General features: G+C 39.6%; 1 long non-coding RNA gene across 1 annotated transcript in view; it reads right to left on the bottom strand.

Moving 5' to 3' along the window:
• Positions 1-25,862, bottom strand: part of LOC122234842 — a 46,657-nt gene that overhangs the window by 20,090 nt on the left and 705 nt on the right. The window contains exons 2-4 of the long non-coding RNA XR_006212761.1: positions 24,472-24,670; positions 1,596-1,659; positions 1,379-1,512 (exon numbers count right to left, since the gene is read on the bottom strand). This is a non-coding gene — a long non-coding RNA (uncharacterized LOC122234842). The remainder of the gene's footprint in view (positions 1-1,378; positions 1,513-1,595; positions 1,660-24,471; positions 24,671-25,862) is intronic.

The following is a 25,862-nucleotide window of genomic DNA, read 5'->3' on the forward strand; positions in this document are numbered from 1 at the left end:
GTACATACTATGTGAGCTCTCAGAACTTCCTATTTTAGACCCAAAGAATATTAAGATGGGCAGGGGGATAAGTAACTCAGAAATCACCTGCTCCAACCACCTCACTTTTCTCATGAGAAATTAGTCCTAGAGAAGAAGTGAAATGATTTGTCCAAGGTCATAGAATAAATTATGGTGTAGGGGCACCTGGGTGGCTCAGTCGGTTGAGCGTCCGACTTTGGCTCAGGTCATGATCTTGCTGTCCGTGAGTTCGAGCCCCGCATCAGGCTCTGGGCTGACAGTTCAGAGCCTGGAGCCTGCTTCGGATTCTGTGTCTCCCTCTCTCTCTGCTCCTCTCCCGCTCATGCTCTGTCTCTCTCTCTGTCAATAATAAATAAACACTAAAAATAATAATAATAATATAAATAAATAAATAAATAAATAAATAAATAAATAAATTATGGTGTATGTGGGGTGCAGAGGAGAGAGAAGTAGAAAGGTTGACCAAGCTCAAAATGAGTCAACAGGTGATACGACCACCTCTAAGACTAAAATATTAAGCTGTTTTAATTGAAGTATGGAGTCCTGACTAGGAAAGGCAACTGGTACCCTCCAGGGCTGGTCAGTGTCTGCCAAGAGTATGACATTCTGTTCTGAGTACCCATTGGATGGGAAACAATGACAAACCCAAAAGTGCCCAGAAGGGGGTAAAGATGGTGATAAGAGTTTTAGTAACTATAACATAATAAGAACAATTAAAAACATTAGGCTATTTAGCTTGGAGATCAGAGGTTTGTCATGGAGGGAATGAGAGGAAGTATAAAATAATTGAAGGGCTGCCTTGAAAAGAGTTCAGACTTAAATTTTGAATGACTGGGAAGGGCAGTCTTGAGTACAAATTAAAGGTAATGGGTTTTAGCGCCATATAAATAATTTTCCAATAATTCCAGCTGATTGAAATGTATTAAATGGACCGATAGGGCAGTGAATTAATTCTTTATCTCCAGAGGTGTTTAAATATTCACTCATTTATCCAGACACATTTATTGAGCAACTGCCATATGCCAGTCATTGGACTAGAGGAGATTTGAGGTTGTTATCTAAACTAATTAAGATAATATTTGCTGCAGTGTTTTAAGTCTTTAAAAAATGTTTTATTTATGTTTGAGAGACAGAGAGACAGAGTGTGAGTGGGGGAGGAGCAGAGAGAGAGGGAGACACAGAATGTGAAGCAGGATCCAGGCTCTGAGCCATCAGCACAGAGCCCAGTGCAGGGCTTGAACTCACAAACCACGAGATCATGACCTGAACTGAAGTTGGACACCTAACCAACTGAGCCACCCAGGTGCCCCATATTTACTGCACTATTAACATGACAGGAAATTTATTTCTCACTCACAAAACATCCAAAATGGGTGCTCATGGTGGGTGGCTCTCTTCCAAGTGTTGTTCAAGGAACCAGGCCCTTCCATCTTGTAATTCTGCCATCTTCAGCGTGTGGCTTATGAGGTTACTGTAGGTGTTGACATCGTGCTGACAGGGAAAGAACATAGAGGATTGCATGGAGAGATCCTTATAGGCTGGACCTAGAAGTGGTGCACATAAGCTCTGCTCACATTTTTTCTATCCAGTCATATGGTCACACCCAACAGCAAGGGAAGCTTCAAATGCAGTCCTGTGCTGAAGAAAAAGAGGAACAGGTTTGATGACTGACCCAGCAAAGCTTTTACCACAGTATCCAGCTCTAAGCTTCTATAATTACGGTGACAGAACTGACACAGGAATTTTAAAACTTTCTTGTTTAATGCCAATGTCATCATGTCTCTTGTTTACATTAAATATCTTCCTATTGAAGGTCTTCTGTTGAAGATATATTGTTTAGTTTAAAAAAGCAAAGTAGAGAACAATGTATATAGTATGCTACTTTTGTGAATGAAAAGAGGAATTATAGTGATAATATTTATTTGTACCTGCTTGCATACATATGAAGAAACACGGGAAGAATACAAAGAAGCCATAGGGAGTAGGGTGGGGCCAGAGGGAGGATGGATTTATCACTGGGAGCAAGACTTGTCCACGCATGCCTTTAAATATTGTTACTAAAAATAAAAAATAATAAAAAAATAATAATAATAAATATTGTTACTAATATTACTTAGTTAATTATAAAACTATGCAATTAAGAAAAACACTTCTGGGCACCTGTCTGGCTCAGTTAGTGGAGCATGTGACTTGATCTCAGAGTTGTGAGTTCCAGCCCCACGGTGGGCATGGAGCCTGCTTAGAAAGAAAGAAAGAAAGAAAGAAAGAAAGAAAGAAACCATTTCTTTTTATTGTAGAAGAGTTTTTCACTGATGGATCTCTTTTTGTTTTCAAGTAAAGAAAGGTTTGAGGAAAGGACTATCTGGGAAGGTGAGCAGGGCATAACTGATGAGCCTAAAGTAACAGTAGTGATCAATATAGTGCCTTTCCTGTTATAATGCACCTGTACTGGATTAATTAGATTTTTGAAAAGAAAGTAAAAGAGTAATAATGCAACAACTTGGTTTTATGTAGAACCATCGAAAAGTCTCAGAGCACTTTTATATCTGACATCATTGTTTATTTTTTATAACATTCTTAATAACTATGGTACAAAAGATTTAAATTAATTTCTTGTTTTGTAAGGTACTGTCAGAGCCGAGAATAGAAGTTTAATTACCTACAAATTCATTTTAGACTTGTAGGCCAATAAATAATCTCAATTTCTGGGTAGCATCAACCCTAGAAGTATATGATAAAAATCCTTTATGTTTTATAGCATTTTCACAAATAATTTCATATTTGGTCTCCTCATTGGCCATGTGAATTGATTGTGACTGGTATTATCTTTAGAGATGAAAAACAAAGGTGGCCACTATAAATAAAGTTAAAAGACTAATAAAAAATTGAGGGGAGAGGTATGCTTCCTTAATATACAAAGACCTATTACAAGTCAATAATTAAAAGGCAAATATTTCGATGGAAAAATTCACAAAAGACATGCATTAAAATCATAGAAAGAGGTCTTGATAACAACCAAATAAATAAAACATTTTAAAATACCCTCAAAAATGAGTGGAGATAAAATAGTATCTAGTACTGACAAAAGTGCATGGAAAGAGGAACACTGATAAATTTCTGGAAGAGTTATCAGATGGCCAAACCTTTCTGAAGGCAAATCTGGAAATATATTAAAACTCTAAAGATGTTCATAACATTATGAGCCAGTAACTTTATTCTGCTAATTTATCCCAGTGAAGTGTTCAGAAAAGCATAATAATTTATGCCAAGTTATATAAATATAAGCATTCTTATTAGTTCAGCAAAGGGTGGATCAAATGACATAATAAGGAAATGGAATACCAAGCTGCCATGGGAAATCATATTAAAGAATTAACTAAAGGCTAAAGGAAAATCCTACAACCCCATGTGAAATAAAAAAGCATGATTGAGAAAAAAATACAGAGACACATATATACACATTTTTTGCACCTTACAAACAGGTGAATTGTGAAAGACCATTAGTAAGACAACAATGGCTAAGAGTGACTTAAGCTTAGAAAGACACATTTCCACCAAAAGGGAGTTCCATGGTCCTTCAAAGCTTCAAACCTAGGTAGCATTCTCCTCTCCTTGCTGATATCCATTCTACTGGGCTTCTTTATGCAAAACAGACCAGTTCATATACATTGAGAAATGGTCAAAGCAGCCCTTGGTAGGCTGCACCAAGTATGATAAAGAACTCTTCAGCAGCTTCCACAGGGAATTTAATGTTGTGTTGATCTAACAGATATTGAATCTATGGAACTATTACTGGTGTTCAGCAAAGGTTTCAGAATGAGGACTTTTACAACACCTGGCTTTTAAATGCTTATGACAGGGGCACCAAGGTGGCTCAGTTTGGTATGCATCTGGCTCGATTTTGGCTCATGTTATGATCTCTTGGTTCATAGGATCAAGCCCTGCATCAGGCTGACAGCACAGAGCTTCAAAATAAATTAATTAATTTTTTTAAACATGTCGTACATATTTTCAGCCCTTACCTGAATTAATATTTGGATTATAGTTGACCCTTAAATAATGGCTTTGAACCACTTACATAAAGCAGATTTTTTTGATAAATATAATATAGTACTGTAAATGTATTTTCTCTTATGATTTTCTTTTTCTTTCTTTTTTTTTGTTTTTGAGAGAGAGAGAGAGCATGCACACAAGCGGGGGCAGGGAGGGGGAGCAGAGGGAGAGGGAGAGAGAGAATCCCAAGCAGCCTTCAGTGCAGTCCAATGTAAGGCTTGAACTCATGAACTGTGAGATCATGACCTGAACCAAACTCAAGAGTTGGATGCTTGGTGCGTCTGGGTGGCTCAGTCGGTTAAGCATCTGACCTCGGCTCAGGTCATGATCTCACAGTCCGTGAGTTCAAGCCCCACGTCGAGCTCTGTGCTGACAGCTTGGAGCCTGGAGCCTGCTTCTGATTCTGTGTCTCCCTCTCTGTGACCCTCCCCCATTCATGCTCTGTCTCCCTCTGTCTCAAAAATAAACATTAAAAAAATTAAAAAAAAAAAAAAGAGTCGGATGCTTAACTGACTGAGCCACTCAGGCGCCCCTCCCCTTCTGATTTTCTTAATAACATTTTCCTTTCTTTAGCTTATTTTATTTGTAAGAATACAGTATATAATACGTAAAACATACAAAATATGTGTTAATTGACTGCATATGTTATCAGTAAAGCTTCCAGTCAACAGTAGGCTATTAGTAGTTACGTTTTGGGGAAGTCAAAGTTATACACAGATTTTTTTTAGTGTGTGTGTGTGGGGCTGCACCCTTAACCCTGCATTGTTCGATAGTCAACTGTATAGGCACTAAAGTTGATGTCAGTTCTCTAATCTCACACTCCAGATTACTTCCATTTCTTGAATTACCTTTCCTCATTGCTTACTGATTACTGTTCATTGCATAGACCCTGCCAGGTTTTTTTTCACGTTTTTAATCTCTTTGTCTTTCTGAATCACCTCTGTTAACTAATGATCCATCTTTTACCCACATGCAACACTGGTGATTTTTATTACCACATTCAATTTGTGACTATCTTTTATTTTCTTCAAAATCCTAAACCTCTCCTCAAAAGCACATTCAACGTTCTCATTGCTTTTGTGATTATTAGACATACTGAGGTTAATAGTGTTGCCAAGCCCCCCAAATTAAATAGAGCAAACCTGCTGATGACAGAAAACTAGTTGACCAATGCTAAAGCAATGGTGTCCCAATTGTTGTTGCCATCTGCTGGGGGCAGGCAAAGTTGAAATACTTTTGCTTTTGGAGCAATTTAATTTTCATCTCCTTGAAAGTTCACAGGTGGGCAAAATGCCAAAGAACCCCTGTCTCTTCCACTGCCTTGGTGCCATTCTGGTGAAGTGCATTTGTGACCATAGTCATCAAATCACATATAAATCTGTAAATAACCAAAATTATTTTTAGAGAGCTGAGTTGGTATGCATCATCTTAATGAGGCTGAGGTTGTAGGGTTAATATCTGTGTGGGTTACTTAGCACATGGAGACAAACTGTGTCACCCAGATAGTCATACCTACAGCCAGCCATCTCACAAATGCATGCTCTTCAGGGGATCTACCTACAGATTCTGTGTCACTTGTGTGCATATCATTTCAGTACAATCCACATAGGACAGTGCAGTTACCAACCTTCATAATAATATATGACCTTAGGATCTTCAAACTCAGAACCTCAATTAGACATTAATAAGAGAGAAGGTGCCTTAGTCACATGTTCAGATTTTTAAAAAATCTACCCATGAGCGCAGGTTGCATCACAATGTTCTCCAAAAGCAAAATACTAAAGAAAGTGGGGGCACCTGGGTGGCTCAGTTGGTTAAGCGTCCAACTTTGTCTCAGGTCATGATCTGATGGTTCGCGGGTTCAAGCCCCGCGTCGGACTCTGTGCTGACAGCCAGAGGCTGCAGCCTGCTTCAGAGTCTGTTGCTCTGTCTCTCAAAAATGAATGAAAACATTAAAAATAATAATAATAATAATAAAGTCAAAGGAGGCTTATTTTTCTAATTGAGGGCATTAGAAAAACAGAGGGTGACACATGATTTACCTCTACTCCCCAGGGACCTGATGACAATGAATTCCTATTGAGTTCATATTCTGAGATTTCCCAAAGAGCAGGTCACTGTCACTAGAGAATTTACATGTTTGTCAAAGCACAGAAGATTCACAACTTGGTTTCTGGCTTCAGGTGCAATTTTCTCCTTCTGTTTTCAGGATCCACTCTTCCTTCCAATGCCAGAGCTACAGGCAGTTCTCTAAATAACACCACGTCCCTGGCAGCCCAGCTCCCATTTGAACATTTCAGCAGAGCTCCTTTGAGGTCTGCCCTGCACCGCCTCCCATCTCCCAGGCTCGGCTTCGCTTGTCTGAGTCAGACGTGAGTCACCTCACTCATTAGCGGAACTCAGAATGCTTCTCCATCCCATGGATCCCTCTTGTCTCCTTCTTTTAACTGGTTTCCTGGCAGCCTAAGGTCAATGACCAACCTTGACATTAAGGTTTGGGTGACTACTAAGGCGGTCTTCTCAGTAAAGACATTGGCAGACAGCAAGTAGAATTAAAAGTGATGGTGATGGTAATGATAATGATAATGGTGAACAGGTGCTTCAGAAGCACCTTAATGGCCAGATTTGGTGATTCTGCTCATAGGACAGCACAGGGGTCCTTAATCCTTGGTCTCTTCTTTCTCTTCTTTCCCTCTTTGCCATCACCCCCTCCACATACAGAGACCCATGTGGTACAAGGTGAAAGCTTATGGACTACATTCTCTGAAAGTCAAGTAAAACAGCAATGTCCTGCACTGGTGGGCACCCTTTTCTCCAGCATTTTCAGATTTGTTATTCTCATTTTTACTCATTTGATTTTCCATTCTCAGTAATTCCAGAAAGGGCAATAGAGAAAGATTTGTGCCTTGTTGGTGCCTCCTGGGCATATAAAGAAGCCTAGTGAAATGGTATTATTAATAAGAAACTCTAAATTCACTGTAGAAAATATCAATACCACAATACTGTTATTAATTCATTAATCTTACTTAAAGCCCTTTGTAAAATGGTTAATGCTTTACTCAGCATGAAGAGTGACGAGTTTTCAGTAAGTCAGATGATTTACTTTAGAAGGGGACCCCAGAGATACCCTGTCCAGTCTTTCATTCAATCAGCAGACATTTACTGAGCACCTACAATGAGGAAACCCTGAGCCAGGTCCCCAAGGGCAGTGTTTCTCAAGCTCCACTGCATGCACATCAACATCACCTGGGAAGCTTACTAAAATGCAGATTCTGGTTCAAGAAGCCTGGAGTGGGCGCTAAAGGCTCTGCATTTCTGTAAGCTTCTTGAAGATGCTCAGGAACCATACTTTGAGCAGCTAGACTCTAGAGGCTCTGCACAGGCCAGACAAAGCTTGATTCCCTCTGCAAGGAATATCAGGGGGTCCACAGGCTCTGGAAATCTGCCCTGTGCATTCCTCCTCCACAGCTGTGTTTATCCATGAAGCCCGGACAGTGCTGACCTATTCTTTCCAGGGCTCTTGGCTTTCTGATGTCTTCACTCCCGGTGGAGGGTGTTAAAGTTGCAAGATTAGATTTGGGATTAGGGCATGGAAAAAGGCCCATTTATCTTCAGCCTTGGCTATGAGGTCTGGTCCAGGCCATTTAGCAGACAGCTCTGAACTCAGATTTTAGGCAGAGCCTTTCTTTGATTGTTACAGAGATCTCCTTTTAGGATTTGTTTGTTTGGATCCTTTGTCAATTTTTCTGTCTTTTAATTATTGAGTTCTAATTGTTCTCTATTAAAATAAAGGGGAATCTCTCCCCCCCCCCAAAAGTTGCTTGTTTTTCTGTTTTTATTTTGTTTTTTCAGTCTTTTACTTTTGTCTACTAATTTTGGAATTAGGAATCTTGAACTCTAGGCTAGTATTAATACATATCTCAGGAAACTGTTGAGAGTAAAAAGAAAGTACATGTGGGATAGTCCCCACAAATACAGAATGTGGGCACTTTGTTTTCAGGGCTTGCATGAACTTGATAGTTTTATTGAACCTAGTGTGGGACATAGCTGACATGTGTTAACAAATACCAGTTTGGTTTTGCTTTATTTTGGTTTTTAGTTTGGTTTTAAACATTTATTGAGCACTTACGAGTACTATGTGTGCTGTTGTAGGTTTGGGTAGTATTAAAATACATGAAGTAGAATTAGAAGCTGCCTATTAAGCACTTTAAGTGCATAAAAGTGGCAGTGATTTCTGTTTTCCTTTGGCCTCAGCTATCACTTTCTAAGTTGTCAATAGATAAGACCTTCTGCCATACCTCACATGTCCGATTAAGAAAGTGCCTCAGTATTAAAGCAAATGACCTGGTTGTTCCTTGGTTTCTACATTACTGTCTCCTCTCTATAAGAAACTTATAAATGTTAAATTTATTTAAAGATTTTATTTTACTTTTTGAAGTAGGCTCCATGCCCAATGTGGGGCTCAAACTCATGACCCAAGATCAAGAATCACATGCTCTACTGACTGAGCCAGCTACACGCCCCTAATGTTATTTATTTAAATAGTAGAAGTTATAGGGGCGCCTGGGTGGCTCAGTTGGTTAAGTGTCTGACTTCGGCTCAGGACATGATCTCACAGTTCGTGAGTTCAAGCCCCACATCAGGCTCTGTGCTGACAGCGCAGAGCCTGGAGCTTGCTCCAGATTATGTCTCCCTCTCTCTCTGCCCACCCCCCACTCACTCTCTCTCTCTCTCAAAAGTAAATAAACTTTTTAAAAAAAATTTAAACAGCAGAAGCGATAAGAGTAATAGTTTTACAGTTCAGACTGGCAGGTTTTTGTCTAGCTTTGAGAAATAGAAAATTTGTACTTATTCCTCATCTATGACATTTATGTTATCTCCACTACTGGCTGTAAAAAAGAAATATGTATATAATATGTACATATATTTATATATGTATACATATATACTTATTATACATAAATACATTATACATTATACTTTATATACATATATACTTATTATATATAAAATAAACCATCAATAGTAAAAATGAAATGTCTAAAAACAATGTGTTTTATCTCCAATTGGTATTTGCTTTTTAATAGAGTCAAAGGAAAGAAACTCTAATGGCAAAATTTTTTAACTTGTTTTATTTTTTATTTTTTTTAATTTACATCCAAATTAGCATATAGTGCAACAATGATTTCAGGAGTAGATTCCTTAGTGCCCTTTACCCATTTAGCCCATCCCCCCTCCCACAACCCCTCCAGTAACCCTCAGTTTGTTCTCCATACTTATGAGTCTCTTCTGTTTTGTCCCCCTCCCTGGTTTTATGTTATTTTTGCTTCCCTTCCCTTGTGTTCATCTGTTCTGTGTCTTAAAGTCCTCATATGAATGAAGTCAATGATTTTTGTCTTTCTCTGACTAATTTCACTTAGCATAATCCCCTCCAGTTCTATCCACGTAGTTGCAAATGGCAAGATTTCATTCTTTTTGATTGCCGAGTAATACTCCATTGTGTGTGTGTGTGTGTGTGTGTGTGTGTGTGTAAACACACACACACATATACACATACATACCACATTTTCTTTATCCATTCATCCATCGATGGACGTTTGGGCTGTTTCCATACTTTGGCTATTGTTGATAGTGCTGCTATAAACATGGGGGTGCATGTGTCCCTTCGAAACAGCACACCTGTATCCCGTGGATAAATGCTGGGTCGTAGGGTAGTTCCATTTTTAGTTTTTTGAGGAAACTCCGTACTGTTTTCCAGAGTGGCTGCACCAGCTTGCATTCCCATCTAACAGCAAAATTTTAACTATCATCCAGGTAGAGAACACTCCCTTACTCCAAATGGCTCCCCAGTTATTCTTCCTACACACTAGACTGCCTTATGGGTCCCTACACTGAGCACAGATAAAACAAAAAAAGTCAATATTATTGAATCCCATCTATTTGCCAAGCACTGTGCTAAGTGCTTTCACATACATTTTCTCATCTAATGGATCTTTTGCTTTCTTACTGCAGAGGAGAAAATGAAATTGTGCCTTTGCTTTGCTACCTCCTCCTCCCAAAGTCCTTATTCCTATCTCTGTAAGCCTGGTAGCAAGGGAACTCAGTTTGAGGCAAAATCCATTATTTTTGCATCTTATCCAGGTCCACGGCAAAAAGTTGGCTGGTTTCTAATTTCTGGAATATGAGAGAATGTGTTGATTTAGGAATAAGTGAATGGAACACTGCTGAGGGCTGAATGCTCTTTAATACTATGTACCCACATGGGTGGGGACCCAGATCTGGTGAGAGGTCTCTCTTTTTCTGGCTTCTTTCCCAGATAACCCATTGAACTCTCTGGGGAAGAGTATCCATATCCATATCCATTCAACTCCTCCTTTATCTATGAACACAGGTCCCTTACCAATTTCCTCATCCTGGCCCCTACCCTCCCTTCCCACCAAATTCTCCTGAGAAACATGACAGAGCATATCTATTCCTGAGATTATCTGCCTCTTTCTCCTCTTACCATGATTCCAAATCTTGGATTCCACTAAGGAAAACACAGCCTGGGTGACATTGCATAACCAGGGAAAAAGGAATCTTCCCTGGGCAATGAAAGGAGGGTTGACTCACTACCTCAGCTCTTAGGAACGGCTCTCCAGCTGCTGACAGAAGCCACATGGGTTCAGCCACGAGGCCAGCAGGGAGCTCCCTAGTGACCAACAAAAAGGAGGCAACCAGGACTAGCCAGAGCTGAGCTGGGGCAACTGACCCATTTGTAGAAGTGTCCTTAAGGACAGTGGCCAGCAGTCCAAATTGCAATGTCCTGGTGGTGTAGCAAATTCCTATCTGGTCCAATCTGGTGGATGAATGGTGCCCAACAACAGAAGACTCTGGAAAAGGATGTACTTATAATCAGCACATGGTGATATTTTTATTCCAAAGGCTTATTCTTTGTTCTTTCACTTACACAACAGACATTTGAATGAATATTGTAGGCACTGAGCTAGAGGTTGGCACACTCTACCCTTGTGGAGTTGACAGTTCAGCAGAATGGCAGAAGGGGAATAAACACACGAGCTCTAGGAGAACTTAGAACAGGCACTTAAGATTTGAAAGCTGGGAAAACTTTCCCAACAATGTACGAAAGGCTTATACAGAAGGAAGGAGGAAGGACACCCCAGGTGGGGGAGACAGCAGTGAAATCACAAAGGCAAGAGAGAACAGTGGGTCATTGGAGGAGTAAAGTGTTTTGGTGTGGCTGAGGTAAGAATAATGCAGGGGAGGGGGCAAGAGATGATCCTGGAGAGGTGAGCAGGAGCCACATTATAAAGGTGTAATCCTGTGTGTCATACAAGTAAGTCTGAAATCCACCCTGAGGGCAATGGGAAATGCTGACTCTCTGTGGGGGAAGGACGTGTCAGGTCTGCTTTTTTAAGAAGTTTTCTCATTGGTTGGAATGTGGGAATTGGATGCAAGGAAAGCAAACATGGAAGTAGGAGGACTGGGTTGGAGGGTCTTGCAGTAATTGAAGAAGGAAACAATGTGGGCCTGAACCATTGTAAAGGTAAGAGGAATGCAGAGAAAGATGAGTTGGAAAGATACAAAGCAATAGTACCAACTGACATTGGGAATCAGTCACAGGTAGGGCCTGAAATGCTCTGAATGTCTCTCAGCTTCATGAATGGAGGAAGATGACAGGAGGAGAACTTGCTGGAAGGAGGCGATGAGTTCAGGTTGAAGCAGAAACCCTGCCACTGGCTTGAGTAGCAGTGGTGGAAGGTCAGGGCAACTCGGTGGCACTGGGGACTCCTCGGGTGTACCCCAAAGGAGGCTTAAGGACAATTTCAGACCCTACCAGTTAGAGAGATGGTGCTCCTAACACAAGCTCCTACTTAGAAGCCTGGTTTATTAAGACTGAATCTGTGCAGGACTGAGACTGCAGATGAGAGGTCTTCAGAACCTGCACCAAGCAGGGCCCGACAAGCTGTTACCATGGAGATGTGGTGTGCGCAGGAGGGAGTGAGTAGGAGGCCTGATCCATTCCAAACCTTGGGTCACAAGGCTGTGGCAGGCTAACAGATAAACAGGAAAAAGACATAGTCAATAGAAAAGGATGTTCAAAAACTATTGACAGTTAATTGGAGTTGTATCGTCATAATTCTAGATTAAGTCTAACAATTTAGAAGGATTAGGGTAAGCCACTTAATGATCCTGCTAGTTATTTCAGGTACCACTTAATGAGGGCACAAGGAAGTGGATGCCAACTCAGGCTAATGCCAAATGTACATACACCCATCTTAAGCCCTTCTCCATCCCTGGATTCTAAGTAGCTTCATATTATTTCCAAATCTCTGGAGAAAAAGGCACAAAATATGGGAAGTTAATTTTTTTTCTCTTTGCCATGCTGATGGCAGTAATACTTAAGCAACCTTTGGAGCTCTTTGGGAAACTCAGGTGCTGGCAAAGCCTCAGATTCAATGCTATTATTAAGCAGTTGGAAGAACACTCAGGACAGAGAACCAGCAACACTGGGGCCCCAGGTGGCTTTTTTTGTTTTTTGGTTTTTTTTGGTGGTAAAATATACATAGCATGAAGTTTAGCATTTTGACCATTTTTAAATGTACAGTTTGGTGGCATTAATTACATTCATAATCTTGTGTAACTGTCATGATATCTCTTTTCAAAACCATTAAGCAGTAATTGTCTATTGGCCCTCAAAGTTTTAAACAACTTCATTGTACTGCAAATCCTCTGCCTACCGGGGAGGATAAAGACAACTAGGCTGATCTTGGTTCGGTCAGTCGCTCTCAATTCAGAGCAGTTGGGTTTTTTGGCCAGAGTCCTTGTCCTGTGGGTAAACTTGTTAAACCTAATCTCTGGAGGGAAACAGATTTTAACCGTCTTAATGACTGATGGGACTTATTAATCTTGATTTCCAAAGTATTCAAATAGTTTGTGGCAGTGCTTATTAAGAAGTCAGTAAAAATTAAGTCAGGGCCACAGGCTTTTGGAAAGATTCCACTGGAGGCAAACTTAGTTCCAAAGATAGTTGGGCATAATTGTGAGACAAATTGTCTAGGAATCAACTTCATTTTAAGTAACCAGAAACAAGGGGCGCCTGGATGGCTCAGTCGGTTAAGTATCCGACTTTAGCTCCAGTCGTGATCTCATGGTTTGCAGGTTTGAGACCTGCATCAGGCTCTCTGTTGTCAGCACAGTGCCCCCTTGGGATCCTCTGTCCCCCTCTCTCTTTGCCCTCCCCACCTATGCTCTCTCTCAAAAATAAATAAATATTAAAAAATGTAAAATAGGGGTGCCTGTGCGGCTCAGTCAGTTAAGCATCTGACTTCGGCTTAGGTCATGATCTCACAGTCTGTGGGTTCAAGCCCCAGTTAGAGCTCTGTGCTGACAGCTCAGAGCCTGGTGCCTGCTTGGAATTCTGTGTCTCCCTCTCTCTCTGCCCCTCCCCTGCTCACACTCTGTGCCTCTCTCTCTCTCTCTCAAAAATAAATAAACATTAAAAATTAATTAATTAATTAAACATTAAAAATTTTTTAAATAATATGGGGCGCCTGGGTGGCTCAGTCGGTTAAGCGTCCGACTTCGGCTCAGGTCACGATCTCGCGGTATGTGAGTTCGAGCCCCGCGTCGGGCTCTGTGCTGACTGCTCAGAGCCTGGAGCCTGTTTCAGATTCTGTGTCTCCCTCTCTCTCTGACCCTCCCCTGTTCATGCTCTGTCTCTGTCTCAAAAATAAATAAATGTTAAAAAAAAAAATTTTTTTTTTTAAATTTTTTTTTAAATAATAAATAAATAAATAAATAAGCAGAAACAATAGTACCTGTGGAGGATGAGATATAATTCTGGCTTGGAATGGTAGATTATAACCAGGCAGTAAGAGCTGGAAATTCCAAGTGTCCCATTCCCTTTTCTTTCATAAATCAAAACATTCAATGAGGGAAGGGACAAGTCTTTGTGACTTTGTTTCCTCATACAACAAGTTCAAGGCATTTAGAACATGGTGCTTATAGGCCAAAGCTCAGTGGAGAGTTCACAGATCCAAAGCAGTGATAATTCTCAAAGCCCAGACAGAGACTTCCCAGATGCGTGATGTCAATCACAGGAGATAGCAAAAGGGAAAAGGAATGGGAAAGATTTAGTGAAAGTCACTTATTCATAAGCACAATATCAACCACATAACCTATTTGGGGGACGAGCAGTAAGACAAATCCTTTAACAAAATATACTATTCCTGGAAACTGGAGCTCAGGAGAAGTTGACTGGCTTATTCAGGATCACCCAGAAAAGCCAGAAGAGAGCTAAGAATTAGAATCTTTGTTTCCTGATACTGGGTTTAGTGGTTTATTTTGATCAGTATCTGCTGGTATTCTGTGCTTAGAATGCACAGGGGTGATGGTTCTCAGAGCCTCTCTATAAAGTTTTCTTACCCCTCCCCCCAGGGGTGATCTATCAATATCTTTATCTCCAAATTCACCTCCAATTTAGTCTTCTAATATTCTACTTATTTTCCATCAGAACTTAAATCGTAAACAGAAGTTCAGAAAGATGTTGGCAGTCAAGAAAATGTTTACTGCTCTTAAGATCCTATTAGGGGACGATTTCCAGAATGATGGTGTGAGGAGCTCCATAGACCCACTCCTGAACAAAACAACCATAATTTTCAAAAACCAATCTTTATTAAACCATCCATTTAAAGTTGTTGTTCTACAAAGGGAGATAAGAGTCAAGAAGACCAGAGGCCACCACCCCTACTCTGCTTGTAAAGCAAGGGTATAGCTCCAAGAGAAGTGGGTTACTGTCCCTGCCCTTAGTTCAAGAACCTAGTCTCCCAGGTTTTGCCCAGGGGAAGATGTAGGTGATAAGAACAGAGAGCTTGAAGCTCTCCATAAGTGAACTGGCTTTGTTTGGAATAGAGTATAGGGAAGTTCAAGCCAAAGGGAGTTCTGGAAAACAATGGAGAATTTGGTGCAAAGCAATGAAGAGGGAGCCAATAGCTCTGAGAGCAGCAAAAGTTAGACCATAAGCCAACTAGCTTACCAGAGAGAAACAGGGAGAAAGACAGCTAAAAAGAGCTCTTTTGGGGTCTGAAGAAGTCTCAAAGACTGGCCTCAAAAACTACCTCTGCAGAGGGCCTTAAATTTAATTGGATCAGACTGTGGAGCAATTTATGCCTTGGGGCATATTGAAAACAATGCAGTGATTAGCTAACAACTAATGGAGCCTAACAGCTAGGGATCATACCAACAGAGACAGACAACTTAACAGAGAGATGAGTCAAAGAGAGCTGTGTTAAAATCACTGTCATCCCAGGACCACTATGCGCATATATGACCAAGGGTGTACTTTCTGAAGAGAAACAGCAGAGTTTCCGCATTGCAGGGAAATAGACTTCACTAAAACAATCTAGCTAAGTCACTGAAGAAATAAAAAAACAAACTACAATGGTAAGCTCATTAGCTCGAAAATAAACAACAAAGTTGAAGGGATCAGTATCCAGAGTTGCTACAATATATTATCTAAAATGTCCATTTTTCAGGACACTTGGCTGGATCAGTTGGTAGAGCATGTGACTCTTGATTTCAGGGTCATGAGTTCAAGCCCCACCTTGGGGCTAGAGCTCACTTAAAATAAGATATCCAGTTTTAAACAACAACAACAAAAAAAATTATGAGACATGCAATGAAACAGGAAAGTGTGCTGTGACCCATACACAAGAGGAAAAAAACAGTCAATAGAAACTCCCTGTGAGAGGGCCCAGATATCCAACTTAGCAGACAAAGACTTCACAGCAGCTATTGTAAGTGTATTCAAAGAACTAAAGGAAACCATGCTTTAAAAAAAAATATATATATATATATATATATGTATGTATATGTATATATATGTACATGTATATGTATATGTATATATATGTATGTATATATATACACATATATATACACATATATATATTAACGTTTATTCATTTTTGAGAGACAGAGAGAAACAGACCATGAGCAGAGGAGGGGCAGAGAGAGAGAGAGAGAGACACAGAATCTGAAGCAGGCTCCAGACTCTGAGCTGTCAGAGCCTGACACAGGGCTCAAACCCACAAACAGTGAGATCATGACCTGAGCTTTAGTTGGACGTTTAACTGGCTGAGCCACCCAGGTGCCCCAGGAAGCCATGCTTAAGAAAGCAAAAGAAGGTATGATGACAATGTCTCGTAAGATAATAAAGAGATATAAATTATTTTTTTAAAAAAGAACATAATGGATTTTCTAAATTTGAAAAGTATAAGAACAGGAAAGAAAAATTCACTAGAGGCACTCAATAGTAAAACTGAACTGGTAGAAGAAAGAATCAGCAAATCTGAAGATAGATACATAAATACATATAAGAACACAGATAAAGGAGAATGAAGAAATATGAACAGAACTTCAGAGAAATATGGGATACCATTAAGCATATCAACATATGTATAATGGGACTACCAGAAGGAAAGGAGAGAGAAAGCAGAGCAGAAAAAATTATTTGAAGAAATAACGGCTGAAAATTCTGAAATTTGATGAAAAACATTAATCTACATATCCAAGAAACTCAACTAACTCTAAGTAGAATAAACACAAAGAGATCCACATTTAGACACAGCATAGTAAAATGTCGAAAGAGAAAGAAAGAAAATCTTGAAATTAGCAAAGAAAAAACAACTCCTCATATACAGAACCCAGATAAGAATAACAGCTGACTTCTCACCGGAAACAATAGAGGGCAGACAGTGAGATGGCATATTCAACAGAGTAACAAGACAACACACAGAATATATTTGCAAATGATGTATCTGATAATGGATTAATATCCAGAATATAGAGAGAATTCCTGAAACTCAATAAAACAAAAACAAAAAACAAAACCAATTCAAAAATGGACAAATGACTAGACATTTCTCCAAAGAAGATACACAAATGGCCAACAAGCACATGAAAAGATGTTCAACATTGCTAGTAATTAGGGAAATGCAAATCAAAACTATTATGGTATACCATGCTATACCCAGTAGGATGGCTATTCTCAAAAACAAACAAATAAACAGAAAACAAGTGTTGGTGAGGATGTAGAGAAACTGAAACCTTTCTGCACTATTGGTGGGAATGTAAAATGGTCCAGATGCTATGGAAAACAGTATGGTAGTTCCTCAAAAAGTTAAAAATAGAATTATCATATGATCCAGCAATTCCTCTTCTGGATATATACCCCAAAGAATTGAAAGTAGAGTCTCAAAGAGATATTCGCACACCCATGTTTACAATGGCATTATTCACAATAGCTAAAACATGGAAGAAATTCTAGTGTTCATCAATGGAAGAATGGAGAAGTAAAATGTGGTATATACATACAATGGAATACTTGGCTTTAAAAAGGAAGGAAATTCTGTAACATGCTACAACATAGATAAACCTTAAGGATAAGATGCTAAGTGAAATAAACCAGTCACAAAAAGATAAATATTAATTTCACTTATATGAGGTTCCTAAAATAGTGAAAATCATAGAGACAAAAGGTAGAAAGCCAGTTGCCAGGGAACGGGGGAAAGAAGAAATGGGGAGCTATTGTTTAATGGATATAGACTTTCAGTTTTGCAAGATGAGTGGAGTTATGGAAATGTATGCTGGTGGTGGTTGCACAACATTATGAGTATATTTAATTCCACTGAACTGTATACTTTAAAATGTTTAAGATAGTAAATTTTATGTTATGTGTATTTTACTAAAATTTTTTAAGGTTGAAGAAAACAGGGGCGCCTGGATGGCTCAGTCAGTTAAGCATCCAACTTCAGCTCAGGTCATGATCTCACGGTCCATGGGTTTGAGCCCTGCATCGGGCTCTGTGCTGACAGCTCAGAGCCTGGAGTCTGCTTCAGATTGTGTCTCCCTCTCTCTCTGCCCCTCCCTGCTCACTCTCTGTCTCTCAAAAATGAATAAATATTAAATTTTTTTTAAAAAATTGAAGAAAACAAAAACAAAAAATAAATAAAAATTGAAGAAAACAGACTATACACAATCATCAGATGGGAATTATCCCAGGAATGCAAAGTTGGTTTTATATCTTAAAATCAGTTAATGTAATATACCGTACCAACAGAATAAAACACAAAAAACATATGACTGTTCTAATAGATGGAAAAAAAAAAAAGCACTGACAAAATCAGTATCCATCAATGATAAAAAAATCAACAAGACTGGAACAGAAGAGAACTTTCTTAGCCTGATAAAGGCATCTACAAGAAATCCACAGCTAACATCATACTTAACAGTGAAAGACTAAATGCTTTCCCCTTAAGATCAAGAACAAGAGAAAAGTGCTCTTGCCATTTTTATTCGACATTGTACTACAGAGGGGGCACCCGAGTGGCTCAGTCAGTTAAGTGTCCTACTCTTGATTTCAGCTCAGGTCATGATCTCACAGTTTGTGAGATCCAGCCCTGCGTCGGGCTCCATACTACAGCTCAGAGACTGCTTGGGATTCTGTCTCTACCTCTCTTTCTGCCCCTCCCCTGAGCACTCTCTCTTCTTTGTCGCTCTCAAAATAAATAAACTTTAAAACAAACAAATAAAAACATTGTCCTAAAGGTTCTACCCAGGTTATTTAGGCAAGAAATTGATATAAAAAGCATCCAGATTGGAAAGGAAGAAGGAAAAGTATCTATTTGTAGATGACATGATCTTGTATATAAAAAAATCCCAAGGAATCCACTGAAAAACTATTATGACTAATAAAAAAGCTCAGCAAGATTGCAGGGTAGAAGATCAATATATAAAAATCACTTTTATTTCTATTCACTAGCTAAGAACAATCTCCCCCCCAAAATCAAGAAAACAATTTCATGGGGTGCCTGGGTGGCTCACTTGGTTGGGCATCTGTCTCTTGATTTCAGTTTAGGTCATGATCTCATGATTGATGAGCAGAGCAGAGCAGAGCAAAAAAAATATGTTCATGAGTTTGAGCCCCACATTGGGCTCTGCACTGAGAGTGTGGATCCTGCTTGGGATCCTCTCTCTTCCTCTCTCTGCCCCTCCCCTGCTCTCTCTCTCTCTCTCTCTCTCTCTCTCTCTCTCTCTCAAAAATAAATAAACTTAAAAAAAAAGCAAAGAATTTCATTTACAAAGCATCAAAGAGAATAAAACACTTAGGTATAAATTTAATAAAAGGAGTGTAAAACTTTTACAATGAAAACTACAAAATGTTGTTGAAAGAATTAAAGAAGACCTATAGAAATGGTAAGATACCCTTCATTCATAGATCAGAAGACTCAATATTGTTAACATGGCAATACCACCAAATTGATTTACAGATTCAACCCAACTCCTATCAAAATCCTAGCTGTATTTTCCCCCAGAAATTGATCAGATCATGCTAAAATTCATGTGGAAAGACAATCCAAAATAGCCTAGAAACTTTGAAAAAACAACAAAGTTGGAGGACAATAATTAACAGTGTGGTACTGCATAATGATATACATAAAGATCAGTGGAAGGGAATAAAGAGTTCAGAAGTAAACCCTCACATTTACAGTCAATTGATTTTTTTTAGGGTTTATTTATTTTTGAGAGAGAGAGAGAGCAGGGGAGGGGCAGAGAGAGAGGGAGATACAGAATCTGAAGCAGGCTCCAGGCTCTGAGCTGTCAGCACAGAGCCTGACGCAGGGCTCAAATTCACAGACCATGAGATCATGGCCTGAGCCAAAGTTGGATGCATAACCGGCTAAGCCACCCAGGTGCCTCACAGTCAACTGGTTTTTGATAACAGTGCCAAGGAAATTCAATGGGGCAAAGAATTGTCTTCTCAACAAATGATGCTGGGTCAACCAGATATTCACAAGCAAAACAATGACTTAACAAAATTTAACTCAAGATGGACCTCTGACCTACTGTAAGGTAAAACTATTAAAATTCATCAAAATTTAAATTTGCATGTTTTATGGGGTGTCTGGGTGACTCGGTTAAGTGTCCGACCTCAACTCATGATCTCCCGGTTTGTGAGTTCGAGACCTGCCTAAGGCTCAGTGATGAGAGCTTGGAGCCTGTTTCGGATTCTGTTTCCCTCTCAGCCCCTCCCCCACTCACACTTTGTCTCTTTCTCTCTCTCTCTCTAAAAAATAAATAACCATTAAGAAAAAAATTTACACTTGCATGTTTTATTTTATTTTTTTAATGTTTATTCATTGTTGAAGAGAGAGACAGAGAGTGGGAGCAGGGGAGGGGCAGAGAGAGAGGGAGACACAGATCTGAAGCAGGCACCAGGCTCTATCAGCACAGAGCCTGATGCAGGGCCTGAACCCACAAACCACGAGATCATGACCTGAGCATCTGAAGTCAGACACTCAACTGACTGAGCCACCCAGGTGCCCCTAAACTTGCATGTTTTAAAGGATATCACTAAGAAAGCGAAAAGACAATTTACATAATGGGAGAAAATATTTGCAAATCCTATATCAGATAAGAAACTTGTATTTAAAATATATAAATAAATAATACTTACACGTTGATTTAAAACTTTAACCCAATTTACAAATGGACAAAGAGGGGCTCCTGGGTGGCTCAGTCGATTAAGCGTCCAACTTTGGCTCAGGTAATGATCTCACTATTCCTGGGTTGGAGCCCTGCATCAGGCTCTGTGCTGACAGCTCACAGCCTGGAGCCTGCTTCAGATTCTGGGTCTCTCTCTCTCTCTGCCCCTCACCTGTTCATGGTCTGTCTCTCTCTCTCTCTCAAAAATAAATAAACATTGCACTGGGTGTTGTATGGAAACCAATTTGACAATAAACTTCATATATTGAAAAAAAATAAAACAAAATTTGTAATAGCTGGAAAAAAAAAGAAAAGCAAATAAATAAATAAGTAAATAAATAAATTGGGGTCCGATTAATTACATTTGTCTTTCATGGGAATGCTGGACAAATACGTTGAATATAGTTGAACTGTATAGAGGTAATTTATATCTCTTGAACATGTTAGATATTAAATGAAAAAGAATGTCCAAAGTGTTTCTGGTGTTCTTGCCATTCAGTTAAATTAATTTTCAATAGGGTTCCAATTCTTGTTCCATTTGAGATCTTGCCAAGGAAATAAATAATATCATCACCAAAAAATAAATACACAAATAAATAAATAAATAAATAAACATTAAAAAACATTAAAAAAAATAATAAAAATGGACAAAGAATTTTTTGAGATATACAAAGATTGTTTTATTTTTTATTTCCCACATTAACATAGAAAAGATTTTCATAGAAACAAAGCGGGGAGAATTCTAGAACTGTCTCCTTGTGTCACACCCACATGCATTTTATATTTATTTATTTAGTTACTTAGTTTATTTATGTGTTTTTGAGAGAGAGACAGAGAGAGTGGGTGGGGGAGGGGCCTACAGGGAGGGGGAGAGAGAGAGAGAGAGAGAGCATGAGAGTGAGAGAGGGAGAATCCAAGCAGGCTCCACATTGTCAGCACGGAGTCTGACGCAGGGGCCCATGACCCGAGCCAAAACCAAGCGTTGGACACTTAACCAACTGAGCCACCCAGGCGCCTTAATACATTTTGTTTTTAATGTATTAAAACATTAAATGTTTGATGATTCTGGGCGAATTATTCTACACAATGTCTTACCTTCTGGATTTGTCTGATTGTTTTCTCATGGTGTTGTTAAACTTGTTCTTCTGTCCTCTGTATTATTTGGTAAGCTCAAAGTTTGTCTAAAGGCTTGATAAGAATCAGGTTCAATATTTTGGTAAGAATTCTTCATAAGTAATGCTGTGTACTTCCTACTACCTCATATTAAGCTGTACGTAATATCTGGTTGTCCCACTATTGCTAAACCTGATATTGATCGCTAGGTTAAAGTGATGATACCTTATTAAAAAATGTGTTTTTAAAAATGGGGACTTGACCACTTATGCTGTTTTAAAATGATTATCCCTACTTTGAAGTTTCAGATAAAGGGGCTCTGAGTTGTTGCCTAGCACCTAGGAGACAACCTTTATCCTGTATAAAGGATAAGAGGATTAAGACTGAGGCTTTATCCTCTTTATGGAGTAGACACAGAAGTTCAAGTTTATCTCTGAGGGTGGCCAATCAGAGCAGAAATTTCTGGAATATGAAGTCTAACAGAGACTATGTTTTCTCTGGGTCTAGAAGAAGTTCCTCTGAAATTGCTCATTAGCCAGAATTTAACCATCGGCAAATAGATCTTTTGACTAACCCTTACTAAAAAGAGTCTAAACACTGGGAATTCAGATACAGAAGAATCTTTTTTTCCCCTAAGAGAATCTTTTATGGCACTTTATTTATTTTTTTATTAAAATTTTTTAATGTTTATTTATTCTTGAGAGAGAGAGAAAGACAGAGAGACAGAGAGTGAGCAGGGGAAGGGCAGAGAGAGAGAGGAGACACAGAATCTGAAGCAGGCTCCAGGCTCTGAGCTGTCAGCACAGAGCCTGACCCGGGGCTCGAAGCCATGAACTGTGAGATCATGACCTGAGCTCACGTTGGACACTTAACTGACTGAGCAACCTAGGCGCGCTTTCCTGGCGCTTTAAAATAACTCATCCTCCACCTGCCACTCCTCTCCCCCCTCCAAAACCACTGTAGACTCTAGAATAAAAAAGTAAGGATGAGGGGCACCTGGGTGGTTCAGTCAGTTAAGTGTCTCTTCGGCTGAGGTCATGATTTCTCTGGGTTTGTGAGTTCGAGCCCCATGTCGGGCTCTGTGCTAACAGCTCAGAGCCTGGAGCCTCCTTCAGATTCTGTGTCTCCTCCTCTCTCTGCCCCTCCCATGTTCATGCTCTGTCTCTGTCTCTCAATAATAAATAAACATTAAAAAAAAAATTTTTTTTTAATTAAGGATGAGCATTTTCTTTGGGTGCAGAACAGACAGATCTTTAGATATTTCCTTTTTTTTTTTTTTTTTTCAATTTTTTAATGTTTATTTTATTTTTGAGAGGGAGAGAGAAACAGAGTACGAGCAGGGGAGGGGCAGAGAGAGGGGGAGACACAGAATCCGAGCAGGCTCCAGGCTCTGAGCTGTCTGCATAGAGCCCAACACGGGGCTCGTGCTTGAATCCACAAACCACGAGATCATGACCTGAGCCGAAGTCAGATGCTTAACAGACTGAGCTACCCAGGTGCCGCTTGATGTTTCTTGAGTACTGTTTAGAGTAAGGAAAAAGTATGCATCTGTTCTCTTTGATGTTTGTCTCTTGTCTTTAGCTACTATAAACTAAATAACTGGTTTATAAATATATATTTATATACATCATGAAGTTCATTGCCAGCCTTATTCTTCTTTGTGAGTAGAATTTAGTGTACCCTGGCTAGAAATGCACTGAGAAGGGAAGAAAATATAAGCAACGAGGTTAAGGGATTTCATTATTAAAACTAAGAATTTGAGAGGTGCCTGGGTGGCTCATTCTGTTAAGTGTCCTGCTTTGGCTCAGTCATGATCTTATGGCTAGTGAGTTTGAGCCTGGTGTAGGGTTCTTTGCTGACAGCTCAGAACTTGGAGCCTGCGTTGAATTCTGTGTCTCTGTCTCTCTCTACCCTCCCCTACTTGTGCTCTTTCTCTCTCACAAATAAATAAACATTAAAAAAAAAATTTTTTTTAACTAGAATTTGGTTTCTAAGGGAAATTAGTTCTTTTTAATCCTAAAATCAACACTTTTATTTTACAGCAAGTAAATATTCAAATCAGTTAAACTCTGATCAGGGTTGTTGTGCATTTCTGGATACCCAGAGGGAGTTATTTGGTTGTTATTGCTTGGTTTTGTGTGTGTGTGTGTGTGTGTGTGTGTGTGTGTTTGTTGTTATTTTGTTTTTTGGCCAGCACAAAGATTAAGTTGTTGTGAACTTTCTGCGTCACAGGACAGAACTTAACCTTAGGGTATGGGACTACCAGTTTTCCTCTTACAATGGAAATTGACAATATCCTTTTTCTCCATTTATTCTGTAATTTTTTTAAGATTCTGGCTTCAAAGTTACTAGTTGGGTGAGGGAGGTGGCAAAGGTCCCTTTGAGGAGATAGTTTAATAGCAGCACTCCCAGTGAACCTAGCAACACATGCCTATAGTTTCCATTGGGGATTACTACACTTGCTAATGAAGATCACACAAGCAGTTTACAAGACCAAATAGTGTAAAGAGTCACCCATCCTTTTCTTTTCTCTTCTTTTTTTCCTCTTTATATATAACCCCTTCTTTCCTTCTTTTCCAGTCCTTCCTTCTTCTTCTTCTGCCTCTCTCCTTGTCCCTGTCCCTTCTCACTCATTTTTTTTTCTTCTCTTATTTTGCCACTCATTATCCTAGGCTGGTATGCTTTGATGACTCCCCCTATTCCCACCAATTTCTGTGTTCCCGAAGGATTTCCTACCTTACATCAACCTGTGGTACAGCACTGTGTCACTGAATACTTGATAGAATCGAAGGAACAGGAGAATCCTAGGGAGGGAGAATCCCAGAGAAGGAGGTCCATGCCTTGATCTGTGTTCTGAACTCCCTCTGTCCAACTTCCATTTGTTTCGAACTGCAAATTCCAGTTTCCAGTCTGGCTTCTCTAGGATCTCACAGTTCTATAAGGATAGTAATGGAATTACTTGAATCATGTCCAGTACTTCAAAAACAAGCCCCAAAGACATTGCAGATTTACCCACAATAAAGCTTGAACAGGTTGACTAAATAATGGAAAGCTTCTTTCCTTTCTTTGGGGGGGAGGGGTGCTGGACGATGAGGAGATTATGCCATACTAAATCATTGTAAAGAAGGTATCATCATATTCAGAAGTTCTGGTTGGCTGCATGTGCTGTCTATAGAGAGCAGACAGAGTATACTGGAAAGAATGTGGGTGTGGAGATGAGGCCAGGATTTCTTTTCTAGCAATAAGATCTGGGCGATGTACTTAACATCTCTTGAACCTCAGTTTACTTGCTTGTAAAATGGAAGTAGTTTACAGTTCCACACTACTTGAGGACTTTCAATAATGGGTATAAAGCGCTCATTAATATAATACATGGTACTCAGTAAATATTTAATAGGTTTTCTTTATAAATGTGATTTATTTGGTAGATAAAAATCTCATAAAGCATAGAGCTCTTAGGGGGAAAAATGATTCTGATCACTGAGAAAAGAGATTGGGAAGCACTCATAGAACATAGCTCTACATGCTCACACCCATATCCCCTTAAGAACTCATGTCAAGTCCTGAGGGCTCTGACTAAGGGATGTACAAAAAGATACAGCACATCCTCTGAGCTGATGAATGCATCCTCGGAGGGAGATACTCAGCTCCCTAACTATACTTAGCAACACTTCCTTAAGCTCACCTGCTCCTTGCTGGATTCCTGTGTGATTTTTTAAGTTTTTTTTTTTTTAAGTTTATTTATTTATTTTAAGAGAGAGAGAAGAGAGAGAGGCAGAGAGAGAGGGAGAGAGAGAATCCCAAGCAGGTTCAGAGGCTGTCACTGCAGAGCTCAAAGCCAGCCTTGATCCTATGAACCGTGAGATCATGACCCACCCCGAAATCAGGAGCTGCATGCTTAACTGACTGAGCCACCCAGGCACCCCTCCTATGCTATTTTGACATAACTCTGGTGATGAGCTTCAAGAAGCACCAGGTCTGCTCCTGGCTATCTGTTTATGGAGACATGGGGTTTTGGGGGGAAGGAAGCAGGAATGCAGTGTCTTGGGAAAGGGAACGAAAGATGAAGTTTGTGGAAGAGATGAGGCAAGTCTGAGGATCATCAAAGCTTAATTTGCACTCCTTGA

This window comes from Panthera tigris, chromosome A2 (genome assembly GCF_018350195.1).
Source record: "Panthera tigris isolate Pti1 chromosome A2, P.tigris_Pti1_mat1.1, whole genome shotgun sequence".
Classification (NCBI taxonomy): Eukaryota; Metazoa; Chordata; class Mammalia; order Carnivora; family Felidae; genus Panthera; species Panthera tigris.